This window comes from Sturnira hondurensis, unplaced genomic scaffold (genome assembly GCF_014824575.4).
Source record: "Sturnira hondurensis isolate 20B ecotype Veracruz unplaced genomic scaffold, ASM1482457v3 Scaffold0000880, whole genome shotgun sequence".
Taxonomy (NCBI): Eukaryota; Metazoa; Chordata; class Mammalia; order Chiroptera; family Phyllostomidae; genus Sturnira; species Sturnira hondurensis.
In genome coordinates this window covers 20,258,986-20,271,626 of record NW_028073511.1, presented here as the reverse complement: position 1 = coordinate 20,271,626, position 12,641 = coordinate 20,258,986, and the positions used below count along the sequence as shown (strand labels likewise).

The 12,641-nt window shown below is 40.2% G+C and overlaps 1 protein-coding gene across 8 annotated transcripts in view; it reads left to right on the top strand.

The window, feature by feature from the left end:
- Positions 1-12,641, top strand: part of PHLDB2 (pleckstrin homology like domain family B member 2) — a 241,536-nt gene that overhangs the window by 34,493 nt on the left and 194,402 nt on the right. For all 8 annotated transcript variants that reach the window (XM_037055380.1, XM_037055407.1, XM_037055361.1 and 5 more), the window contains exon 2: positions 3,133-3,317. The gene's annotated coding sequence lies outside the window, so the exon portion shown is untranslated. The remainder of the gene's footprint in view (positions 1-3,132; positions 3,318-12,641) is intronic.

Below are 12,641 nucleotides of genomic sequence, written 5' to 3'. Positions count from 1 at the left end.
TCTCCCTTCCCCTTCCCAACTGGTAGCCATCCAAATGATCTCCCTGTCTATGATTCTGTTTCTGTTCTACTTGTTTGCTTAGTTTGTTTTTAGGTTCAATTGTTGATAGTTGATTTGTTATCATTTTCAATGTTCATAGTTTTGATATTCTTTTTATTAAATAAGCCCCTTTAACATTTCATATAAGAATGCCTTGGTGGTGATGAACTCCTTTAGCTTTACCTTGTCTGGGAAGCACTTTATCTCCCCTTTGATTCTGAATGACAGTTTTGCTAGATAGAGTAATCTAGGTTGTAGATCCTTGCTTTTATCACTTTTAATACTTCTTACCAGTCCCTTTTAGCCTGCAAAGTTTTGTTTGAAAAATCAGCTGACAGTCTTATGGAATTCCTTTGTCGCTCAATCTCTACTTTTCTCTTGCTGCTTTTACGATTACCTCTTTATCTTTAACCATTGGCATTTTAACTATAATGTGCCTTGGTGTGGTCCTCTTTAGGTCCATCTTGTTGGGACTCCCTGTGCTTCCTGGACTTGTATGTTTGTTGCCTTCACCAAATTAGGGATTTTTCTTTCATTATTTTTTTAAATAATTTTTTTATTTATTGCTCTTTTTCTTCTCCTTCCAGAACCCCTATGATTCAACTGTGGGTACGTTTGAAGTTGTCCTAGAAGCTCCTTACCCTGGCATCACTTTTTGGATTCTTTTTTCTTCTTGCTGTTCTGATTTGATTTTTTTCTTCCTTGTGTTCCAGATCATTGATTTGATTTCTGTTTCATCCATTCCACCATTGATTCCCTATGAATTCTTTTATTTTATTTAATGTAACCTTTATTTTTGCTTGAGTCTTTTTTATGCTGTTGAAGTACCCAATTATTTCCTTGAGTATCCTAATAAGCAGTGTTTTGAACTCTGCATCTGATAGCTTGCTTATCTCCATTTTGTTTAGTTCTTCTTCTGGAGTTTTGTTCTGTTGGTTTGTTTGGGCCATAGTTCTTTGTCTTCTCATTTTGACAGCCTCCCTGGGCTTTTTTCTATTTATTAAGCAGAGGTGCTTTGCACCCATGGCTTAGTAGTGTGGCCCAATGTAGAAAAGTACATCTGTATGTTGGATGTAGTGGAGCCTTATGTAATCGCCTAAGTGGGACAACCTGTGTGAACCAGGTTGATGGAGTCTCAGATATGGTGTCACCATTCTGTGGCTCTGTGTGGGGGAAGGCTCAGAAAAGGGACAATGCCAGTGCCTGGCCTCTGGAGTTTTGTCCAAAAGGAAGCTGTCTCTCAGCATTTGCCCTCTTACTAGACAATTTAGTATCTCCCCATATGCTACCGGTGTCCCTCAGGCTGCTGACCCTATGGGGCAGAGGGAATGAATCTGTTTAAGTCCTAAGTCTATCGCAGACCCTTTAAGAGGAGATACCTGAGAATCCTACAGTGTCTTCTGCCACCCCAACCCCCACTGGTTTTTATAGCCAGAAGTTATGGGGACTTATTTTCCTTACACTGGAACCCTGGACTGTGTGGTCTGGTGTGGAGCTCTAATCCTTGTCTTCCAAAATATCCCTCCCAAATTTTATCCAGTACATGTAGTTGTTGGAGTGCCTATTTTGCATCTCTGCATTTCTGCCCCTCCTGTCTGAATGAATATGACTTCTTTAATTCCTTGGTTGTTGGACTTCCACACAGCTCAATTTTCTGACCATTCAGGGTGATGGTTGTTTTGTAGTTTAGTTGTGTTTTTTTGCTGTGGTTGTGTGAGGAGGCGAGCTGCATTTACCTATGCCTCCAAATTGGCTGGAAGTCTCTGGTGGACTCCAAGATTCTCTCTATATAGTATCATGTCATCTGCAAATAATGACTGTTTTACTTCTTTTTTTCCAATTTGGATACCTTGTATTCCTTTTCCTTGTCTGACTGGTATTAGCCAGGTGAATAGGGACTCAGTGTGGTGCCAGCCTATACTTATTATATCTACTGTGGGGACTCAACAAAATGGCAGAGAGAGTCCCCTCCAGCCCTTGCCCGAAAGCCAGTGATTTGCTTCCTTTCTTTATGTCCCTGGCACCTTTTGAGATGCTGGCCCTGCACTGGAGCTCAGAGTGAATGTGTCTCTTAGCAAGTAAGTCTGCACCCAGGCCCTTTAAAAGGAAAGTCTAGGACTCCCGCATTCTTTCATCGCACCTGGACCAAATCCCTGCTGATTTTCACAGCCAGATGTTATGAAGACTTCTCCTCATGGCACAGATGGGTTGGGAGGAGCCCAATATGGGGGATAGCTGCTCAGGGAAGACATCTAAAGCCAAGATATCCCTCCTAATTCTTAACTACCATACATGGGTGTGGGTCAACCCCTTTTGTGTCTCAACACCTCCTACTGGTCTCCAGGTGACTTCTTTATATATTTGGCTATAAAAGTTCTGCTAGTCTTTAGGTGATTATCAGGTGTGGTTATTCTATAATTTAGTAGTCATTTTGACCACCAGATTTTTTATGTAATAACTATGTAATCTTTCTCAATTTCATAGTTTCTCCTTTTGTAAATTAGGGATCATTATAATGTCTTTTACATAGCATTTGTTGTATACACTTCAACAAAATAATGAAGTGTAACTGCTTTGTAAACCACAAAGCAGTGATTCTTAAATAATTTGGTTTGGCAACCTTAACAATTTGATGAATGCTGATGATCCTCCCCAAATGTCCCACATGTAGATACAGGTTTCTCACATAATTTCAGAGGGTTCACAGACCTTCTGAACACCTCAACTCGTCACCAGCTCTAAAAGTCCTTACTGAATGTGAAATATTCCAGCCTGGACAAATGCAGAATTTTCCCAACTGAGCATACATTAGGGTGAGGCATTCATTTCTGTGATAAACCCTTACTGGACCCTTACTAGGTACTGGGAGCTACAGGGGTGCAAACATCCTTGGAGTTTTAAAGCAAGGGAGTCCCTTCACATGGATTTCTCAGGTAAGAAGGTCACCTCCCTGTGGCATGTGGCCTCCAAGTTTTCTGTCTGGTTACTCTGATCAGGTAGATGGCCATGTGGTCACCTCTGATTTGAGGCAGAAAATGTGTACAAAAGTCAAGAGATTTTTTTCCAGGTCTATAAAGGTATTCTTTCCCCCAGGGCTTGATACACTGAAGGATTTGGGTGCAGACAAGCAAAGGGAAGTTGCATTCAGCTTTGAGTGAAGCACAACTCCTCACAGGCCTGAGTTGTCCCGGTAAGAAGTCCTTGTGCCAGTGAAAGGCCGTCTGCCACTCTTCCTCATTCCACAGAGAAGATCTTGAAGACTGTTGCTGCCAAACGAGGTAATCAAACATTTCTGGTTACATAAATCAGAACTGGAATGAAAACACTTTCACTAGTGCTTTTATATGCACTAGTGAAGTGCATATAAAAAGGAGCAGAGGCTTTTATATGTTTTTTAATTTCTACAATTCACTGTTTAAATCTCTATTTCACTTTCTAGCCTGAGAAAGCATTAAAAAAAAACCACATATTTCCTTATCTGAAAATGAAAGTAATAATCATGATGTGGGCATTTAGTTGCTGTGAGATTAAATAAGATATTTCATATAAAGTGCTTAGAACTGTGCTGGGCACTTAGTGAAAGCTCAAAAAATGGTAACGGTTATGATCATCACTGATCCCATTCTCAACAGTTATATCCTTAGCCATTGTCAGAAACCTACTGATTTTACTAGAAATGAGAAATACATTTTGCTGTAGTTGCTATTCTCCAAACTATCATTTAAAATTGCTATTAAATTTGTCTGTAGAGATGTTAATGGTTGTAATGATTTAGGCTTGATTTTCAAAGTTCTGATTGAGCAGTGTGTATATTGGTTGTATAAAAAAAGAAAGGGAAGCAGTGGGAATTTGAGAGGAGTAGTGATATGTCCTACAGGTGAGACTTAGAAATAAACTAGAGAAGAATCGAAAAGACAGGTGATCAATCTTGACTGGGCATGCCCAAAGGAAAATTAGGAATAGGCAAGAGTAGAGAACAGCAAATGGGTGTACTTTCCCCTATTAGGGAAATGAATTGCGTTAATAATCTGAGTAATGTTCAGGCAAATAATCACATTTAGATTCAGTTGATTTTTACTAGAAACCGAATTGCAGGAATAAAACAAAACTTCTGCATGGGGCAATATTAGAAAATAGTGATGTATGTTGAGAAAAACTAAGAGAATTTAATAGAAAATCTTATTGATTCAACTGGAATTTACGGCTGAGTTACCTACTTGTATGATTTGTAACAAATGTTTTTCACTCTGTGTTAAGGTTATTATTTTCTGTAAACAGCAGACCAAGGTTAAGGTGCATTTGTAGAGGAAGAGGATGTAAGAGGACAGTTGGTGAGAGCTATGGAGCTATAACTACAACCTAAAGAGAACCCTTTTCTCTCCTACACCAAGCCCTAAACCCTGAATGAAAACAATGGAAGTGGTCAGCCACAAGAATTCAGGGACTGTTGGGGGAGCTCTGGAGAGTGGTATGTCCACCCATCAGCTAGCCAGTCAGTCCTTCACCCACACCCTCTGCTTTGGCCACACATATGTGAATCACCACCATGGCAATGTTAATAACGGACCCATGCCGAAGAAAAGTCCATGCAACTGCCAGGCATTTCATTGTCTTCTGGGCACTCTCATTTCCCCAAACCATCTACATTCTTAGAGTTTGCTCTGCTTCTCCAGCTTATTTTGTGTTGTCTAGCTGGGCCTACTTGCAGAGGTCTTCTGAGACAAGACTTAGATACATGTCTGGAATGCTTTAACATACCATGGAGCCAACTCCCACTCTCATTTTTGCCTGAGGAAGCGATTCACAAATGCCCGAGGAGCCCTCTGGCCACAGATAAGTAGTTTCTTGAATCTTTAAAATGAGCCAATGAAAATAATACCTTGAGTGAACTTCTGCCTCCCTTTCACCTCTGACCCGTGGTCGACACGTGACTGTGAGGGTTGCCAGATGGAAATTGTTAGTGAATATCTACATTTAACAGGACTTTTATTTATGACCTAAGAGAAGCACTCATCAGTTATCCTGTGGGCTTGAGCTGTGTTTAATACATACATAAGTGACCTCAGTTGTGTGTGTGAAACGTGAAACCCTGAGTTTGGATGAGACTTGGACTATGGAAGAGAGAAAAAGTTGTCCCCTCCAAGTTTCTTCACCAGGAACCAGGTGCCCGAGCTGAAAGGAGGATGGGGAAGCCAGTCCAAATTGTTAGGGCCTGATAATTATTTGGGGGTCCAATGCCCAAATAAACATGTTCACTTAGTTCCAAACCCTTGCTCAGTAGTGCTGTCAGGCACCATCCTCTCCCCATACTCTGATATCCCGGAGATTATAAAGACAGGCTCTTTTATTTCACCAGCCTCTGCCAACCAAGTATTCGTCATCTGTCTTTCCCAAATCTAAACATTTTGTGGCTCTAGATCAAGCTTTTGTTGGAGTCTCATCGATATATTCTAAAAAAAAATAGAGCATCAGACCAAGGTGCTGGCAGCATACTTAATCAACCTCAAGGGAGAGGGGTAAAAGAAATGGGTTTCCTCATCTCCAGGGTTTTTTTATTCTGTCAGTTCCCTGCGTTTTGTTCCATCTTTAAACTGTATGATCTTCAGCTTCTCTGCTCAGTAAGTATTTGGGCAGATGGATGCAAACCGATGAAACACATATGGTTCAGTTACACATGAACAACCCTGCTGCATTGGGTATGTTTGATTAGTGAATGCCACAAGCCTCTTGGTAGTTTAGAAGATAAAACTCATTTAGCCTACAGAATCTATTGCCGAGTTTTAGTTACTGTATATTTTAGCTTCTTATATAACTCCCAAAATGTGCTTTCCAAGATTCTTATATAGCATTTTAGAGAAAGGAACAGAATCATCAATTCGTAAATGGAAAACTGAGGTAATGAGAAAGACAGGCCAGAGCCACACAGCTGAAAACCGTTGGCGGCATCCAGAGGCCTGTGTTTTCCTCAGCAGAAGGTGCTTCCTCTGGGAAACGTTCTCATTACATCATCAGTGTATTTTTCCAGACACCAGGGTCCCCGGGATACAACAACTCCGTCTGGGAAAACATTTACCATCCCTCAGCGCGTATTAGATCTTTGTTTGCTCATTACTTTTTCTCCTATTTTCCCGGTGTGTGCATATACAAGGTGGGACATAAGTAGGTTTATAGTTGCTCATATAGAAAATAATAGGATAATTAATAATGCAAGAATAAACTCTGTGTTTCATGTATTCCCAATTATAACCCTACGTTTGCCCCACCCTATACGTGTGTGTATACCCTTTTCCTTAGAGATTACTAATGCACAAAAGACTTTGTGAATTTGGTTTAACATTTAATTACTTTGTTACTATTTTTAATGCAAATGTTCAATGTTGTCCTCTGAAGATCCATGACTTTCATGGTATTTTTTTATTCCAGGACAACAACCCTCTTGGCTGTTACACACACACAAGCACACACTCATGTATAAGGTTATAAGAGTACAGAAACGCACTTGAGAAAATTCTTGACAGTGCATAAACACTTTAACTTAAGTTATTACAGGAATACTAAGAGAGGGCTCCTATTACTGTACCCATTTCACAAATGGAAAAACTTATTCAGAGATATGGAGTAACTTGCCAATGTTAGATCACACCAAAAAAAATGGAATAGAGACCAAAGGTAAGAATCTGACTTCTCAACCCAGGAACTTGCCAGTGTGTGCTCTAAGCTCCTCTCAGAAGGCGAGCAGAGTGGGGCAGTGGTAAAAATCCTCATCTTTTGAATCAAAGCCAATTGTTTCCCATTAGGTTTTTATTGATTTCTGTATTTTGACAAAAGACCCTTTGAATTTAGCACAGAATATTCCCACCCAGACTTCTATTAAAATAGAAGGCCATCATCATTATGAGAATGCACTACTCTCTTGCTTGAACTATCAACTTGTATACATTCACATTACCAAGCATAAGGAATATAGTTAAAATGGCTCAAAATATATTATATTATTATTATTATTATTATTATTGAAAGGATACCCTGTTCAGAGAAAAATATTTTCCAAAATGATACTGGAAACGTTTTACAAATTGTATGTTCAAAAGAATTTGATTTTCTATTTCTGGGTTTTTTAATAAATTATTTTTATGCTTTTTCTAGTAAGAGAAATATTTAAAATTGTTGACAACAGGGAACAAGAAAGGGATAAAACCAAGGAAGAAGAGTAAACCTGTGAAAGGGTGTAGCATATAAGTGAGTAAGGCAACAGGTTTCTGTGACAGTAGGTTCACCCCAAAGCTGGAGAGAGCTTTTAAAAGTTCCATCCAGCCCTGGCTGGTGTAGCGCAGTGTACTGGCTGTGAACCAAAGGGCTGCTAGTTCAATTCCCAGTCAGGGCACATGCCTGGGTTGCAGGCCAGGTCCCCAGTGGGGGCCATGCGAGAGGCAACCACACATTGATGTTTCTTTCCCTCTCTTTCTTCCTGCCCTCCCCTCTCTCTAAAAATTAATACAATCCTTTAAAAAAAATGCTCCATCCACCATCTGAACCATCCTGTTCTAGGTAGATTCATGCCTAGATTCATCCTGTTCTAGGGAGACCCTGGGAATGACGTGCTTTTTATAAAGCAGTGTGTGTCAGGGACCCAGCCAACTGTAAACTCTAATTTTGCCTTAGCATTTTTGTTAGTTCAAATTCATGGGTAAAAGTAACCACAAAAGAACATCCCCCAGAGCTTATCTGTTTGCCTTAGGTGACCCCATGCCTCAGTGAAAGACAACTTCATGAAGACAACACCTCAACAGAGTGCCCCCAGGTCTGCACACCTGAGCAGGGCTGTGGTAACAGGAATGCAGTCTGGGATCTCTCCGCAGAGAGATGGGGACTGGTAGTCAGGCCAAGAACCCCTCCTCTATCCACTGCCACTCACATGCCAATCAAACACTCTGATTCCCAGCCTACTTTTCCTGGGCATAGCATAGAAACAAACCCCAGTAAGTAGATCGGCAGCTATGTTTTTGCCTCTAGGGTTGAATTTGTAAAGGTCTGGGAGGAGTCTCTGTTGAAGGAGAGAAGCAGGAAATTCAATGATCTGTCTGAGAACCACTTTTAGGAGAATTGCATGAAAAACTTAATAAAAATTAACAAGGGTTTCACAGGCTCTGCTCCAAACTAACATCATCAAAAATTCTTAGAGTGGGGACTCAGGAATCCCATTTTTATTAAGTTTCCCAGATGCCTTCAGTGCGTTTTAAGAGATGAGAGTCACTGCTTGACCAAAATGCATGTAGGATGACCAAAGGTTTACGTGAATGTGGATCCCAGCATGTACTTGGGGGTCCCTTGAGGACAGATAAATTCAGTTTCTACATGTTTGTGATCTCTCCAGAACTGTGTATCATCCATGCTCACTGGATTATTATGATCAATTGACTTGAATTTGTCTCACAGGCAGAGACAATGGCTTATTATCTTTATGTCTTTGTACACCCCTTGTCTGGCAGAATGCCTGCTTAATAAACCTTTGTTGATTAAATAAATAAACACAGCTGCTTTACCCATCAGGAACTTAGCAAAGAGTTTATGCTTGTTCTCAGTAAACTATTGAGACTTATTACAACACAGGTTGTCATTGCAACACTGGTTGGAGCTTTACCTTTATTACAATATCCCCCAAACAGTAGAGTCTCATCACAAATCCTGCCACATCATCTCTTGAGTTAGAAACTTGTTTCAGCTCTCTTTTCTCCTCCTCGGAAAAGTTGTACTGGGAACAGGAAGGAGCCAATCTGGCCTAATCAGAGAGGAAGTTGTAAATGCTGTTTGGTTGATAATATGAGAGGGGAACTGAAAAAAACAGAATTATTTTCTGGAGGTGGGGAGCCCTTGTAGTGCAGGCTCCCCCTACTTGGTGAGTGTTCTAGGAACCCATCTGTATCAGTGTACCAGCTGGTGGTGTTGTGAGAGGCTGCCTTGGCTTCAGTGAATTTTTTTTGAAGACTCAGCACATTTGCCCATTTCATGATGGGTGATTTACAAGCGCACCTGCCCACGTCGTTCTGAGTGTTCAGCAGTTTTTGACCCAAAATGGCGTGACCCCCATGCCCCACCCTCCATATTCACCTGATCTCACCCGGAGTGACTTTTTTTCATTTATTTCCCTGGATGAAAAAAGTCCTCAAAGGGAAACGTTTTGCTGATGCGAAAGAGGTGAAAGTAAAAAAGAGCAGAAGTACGAAAAGGCATCAAAATTGATGAGTTCAAAAACTGTTTTGAGCAGTGGAAAAAATGTCTCGATAGGTGTATTGCATCAAATGGAGAGTACTTTGAAGGTGACTGAATTTTAAATGTGTAAGAATAAACACAAAATTTTTTATAAATAATCCCACTTGGGGGTCCCCCCTCATATATTCAGCACTGAAGTGACCTCTCCATTTAGCCAAAGTCTAGGAGCACTTATCAGAAGCACAATGAGGCTTCGACCCTTTGCATATTACTGCTCTGTGTGCACAGGAACTACCGACAGCAGAGAAGAGAAAGCCAGGGCCTGGGAAGGCCTTCGTTGGTTTGTCGTCATTGTTTTTATTGTTTTTAATTATAGTTGACATGCAGTATTATGTCAATTTCAGGTGTGCAACATAATGATTAGACATGTGTATGCCTTACAAAGTGATCGCCAGAATTAGTCTAGTACCTGTCAGTCACCACACATAATTATTAGGGTATTATTGACTACATTTCCTATGCTGTGCATTATGGTCTCATGACTAATCTTATACATGGAAGTTGTACTTCTTAATCCCCTTCACCTTTTATGTCCTTCTTCCTCCATCCTCTGGCAACCATCAGTTTTTTCTTTGGATCCACAGTTTCTTCCTGTTTTCTTCTGTTTATCCTTGTTTTTAGTCACGTGTATACAAATGAAATCATGTAGTATTTGTTTTTCTCTGTCTGACTTATTTCACTTAGCATAATAGCCTCTAGGTCATCCATGAGGGATGAAGTGGCAGGATTTTATCTTTTATGGCTGAGCAATAATACTCCATTGGGTGTGTGCGCATGTGCGTGATATGTATACACAACATCTTCTCTATCCATCCATCTGCTGATGGACACCTAGGTTGCTTCCTTGTTGACTGCACTGCTTGCTGAGCCCTCAGGAGGCCCTCAGGTTAGGTCTGTGAAAGGCTCTGAGAGGCTGAGTGGACTCTGGAAGATGTGCTGCAGGGATGCATTTCACAGCCGGTATTTCTCAGAACTAGGCTCTTAGGCTGCAGAGTTACCCTTTGACACATGACACTTCAGGGATGTTTTATTGGTTTAGGATATTCATATACTCGGGGAGAAATAAATTCAGTCACAAGTCCTGGGGCCTATGAACACTATCTCCAGGAAATTGAAGGAGATCAGAAAGGAAAAAGCCAAGATGAAAGTGTTGAGTGGCAAGGCCCGTCTGCTTTAAGATGGGCTGACTGGGGAAGTGCCAGGACGAAGCCTGTGAGAAGAAATGCCAGGTCCTGGGAAAGGGCGCTGCTGCCAGGGTGTGGTGTGGTTTTCATGGGTTTTTTTTTTCTTTCTGTTTTTGAAAAGCTGAAATAAAGCTGACTTGAAATGATTTCAGTCATTTGTATATCCTAACTCTGGCACATCCTCTGTCAGGTTCACTTCTTTTTATTTCAAAGAACAATGTCAATTTACTAGGCCCAAACTTCATGGTGTTTTTCATTTAAACAGAGGAGTTTGCCAAACCTAGCCCCAAAAGAAATATTTTGATGATCCAGCTCTTTTATCAACCCCGCAGCTGGGTTTGGTTCACTCCCCAGTTCAACATCCCTCGGTGCTGCTAGAAACCAACACAATGACCAGGGAATGTGAACCTCCTCCTGGTGCAGCAGCGTCTGCCTACATCAGATGTGAGAGACACCCCACAGGGAAGGAGGTGCAGAAATAGGGGGGCAAACAAAAATGGGTATCGTATCTAACACTATTAACCCTCCCCATAACTATTATTATTATTATTATTATTATCATGATTTATAAATGAAACAGAAGAGCAGACAGATCAAAGGGAGATAACTTGGCCTATCATTTTGCCAGATTCATGGTGGGTCCACACCCTTAGAAAACAAACCTCAAGAATCCAGTTCTAATCTATTCAGTCAAGATGTTCCCCCCCATCTCCTCCCCTACCACATAGATTAAAATGTTGAGTAACCAGGGAAGAAAATAACATGGAAGAGTATGCAGATGATAGCTTAGAAAGACTAGTGAGTCAAGAAGTAGGAGTGGGAAGATGCAGAGTATGGGTGCTGAAGATGGGATGTGAATTTGATATGGCCCAAAGCACTCTGATTGCAGAAAAGGTGTTATAAACGCATCTTGGCAGCTCTTAAAATGACAGCGAATCCAGATTTGGGGCAGCATTTCTCACACTGTCTCCTAATTATACATTTTTTAACATCATCCAATTTATGTTCATGGACTCCAGTTTACTCTGAAGGTTAGATAAAAAGAAAAGTAGAGTCGAATGATCAAAAATATATAATTATAAAACTTGATATAATGAAGTTTTGGCTTGAAATTTGGCCCAGAGAATAATTATTTGAGATAAGTTCTTTAGTAAGTGAATTAGCAAAATTCTTATATTTTGCTAATTTTAGCAAATTTTTCTACAATTGCATGTTTAAACACCCAATTTATAACTTATTTCTAAATTAATAAGATCCCTGAATTGTCACTAAGTTAATGGAAATGGGGACTCATTTCTCAGGTAAGGTGTTTAAGTGTGCCTCATCGCTTTGCTGTAAAATTAGCCCTGGAGAAGCCTCAGAGCTGCCAGTGCAAGCTTTGGAATGTATTTAGCTCTTTTTCAGAGATATTAAACTCCCCCACAGCAATGCCAAAGGCAGTGGATTCTTTAAAACAGTGCAAGAGCACAGAGCAAGCTTCTGATCCAATGCTTTTAAATAACTAGAATGAGAAACACTGATAACTGCTGTTTGAGAAGGCACTCTTGAAAACAGATCTTGTTTAAATGTGAACTGGGGAATGACCTATATAATTGGAGGTTAAGTGGGTCTGGGCAAGAATTCCATTTATTATATGAACTCTCCTGAATTTTATTTCATCTCTGTCAATTAAGTGGGACTAACAAAGCCTTCCTTTAGTATGGTACATAGGTTAACATTTCAATTTACAGAAAGTCTCTTTCTATGCTTATAATATATTTCCAAATTATTTATGATTTATGGGTTTTGATATCTATTTTATAAACCAAATATTAATTTACTATCTGAGCACACATTCCTACAGTTATGCCTCACCCTTCAAGTTTATCATTTTGGGATGTCCCATCTGCATCCTGGAAAGTCCTGAGGGTAAATCTTCCCCTGCCAAAATACCGAATCAAAGGTACCCTGCCTTAGAAAACTGGAAAACGTGGAGGAAGGGATTAGTAATGATTTATATATCTGGAGGTAGAATTCAAGAATATAGGTCAATATAAGAAAAAGTACAAAGTAGTCACAGTTCACTCTTGATGTTGCTTATAACTTTCCCTTCCCTTAGCCAGAGGAAGTCTAACAATATGCATTTCCTTGAGATTTAACAATTGACCC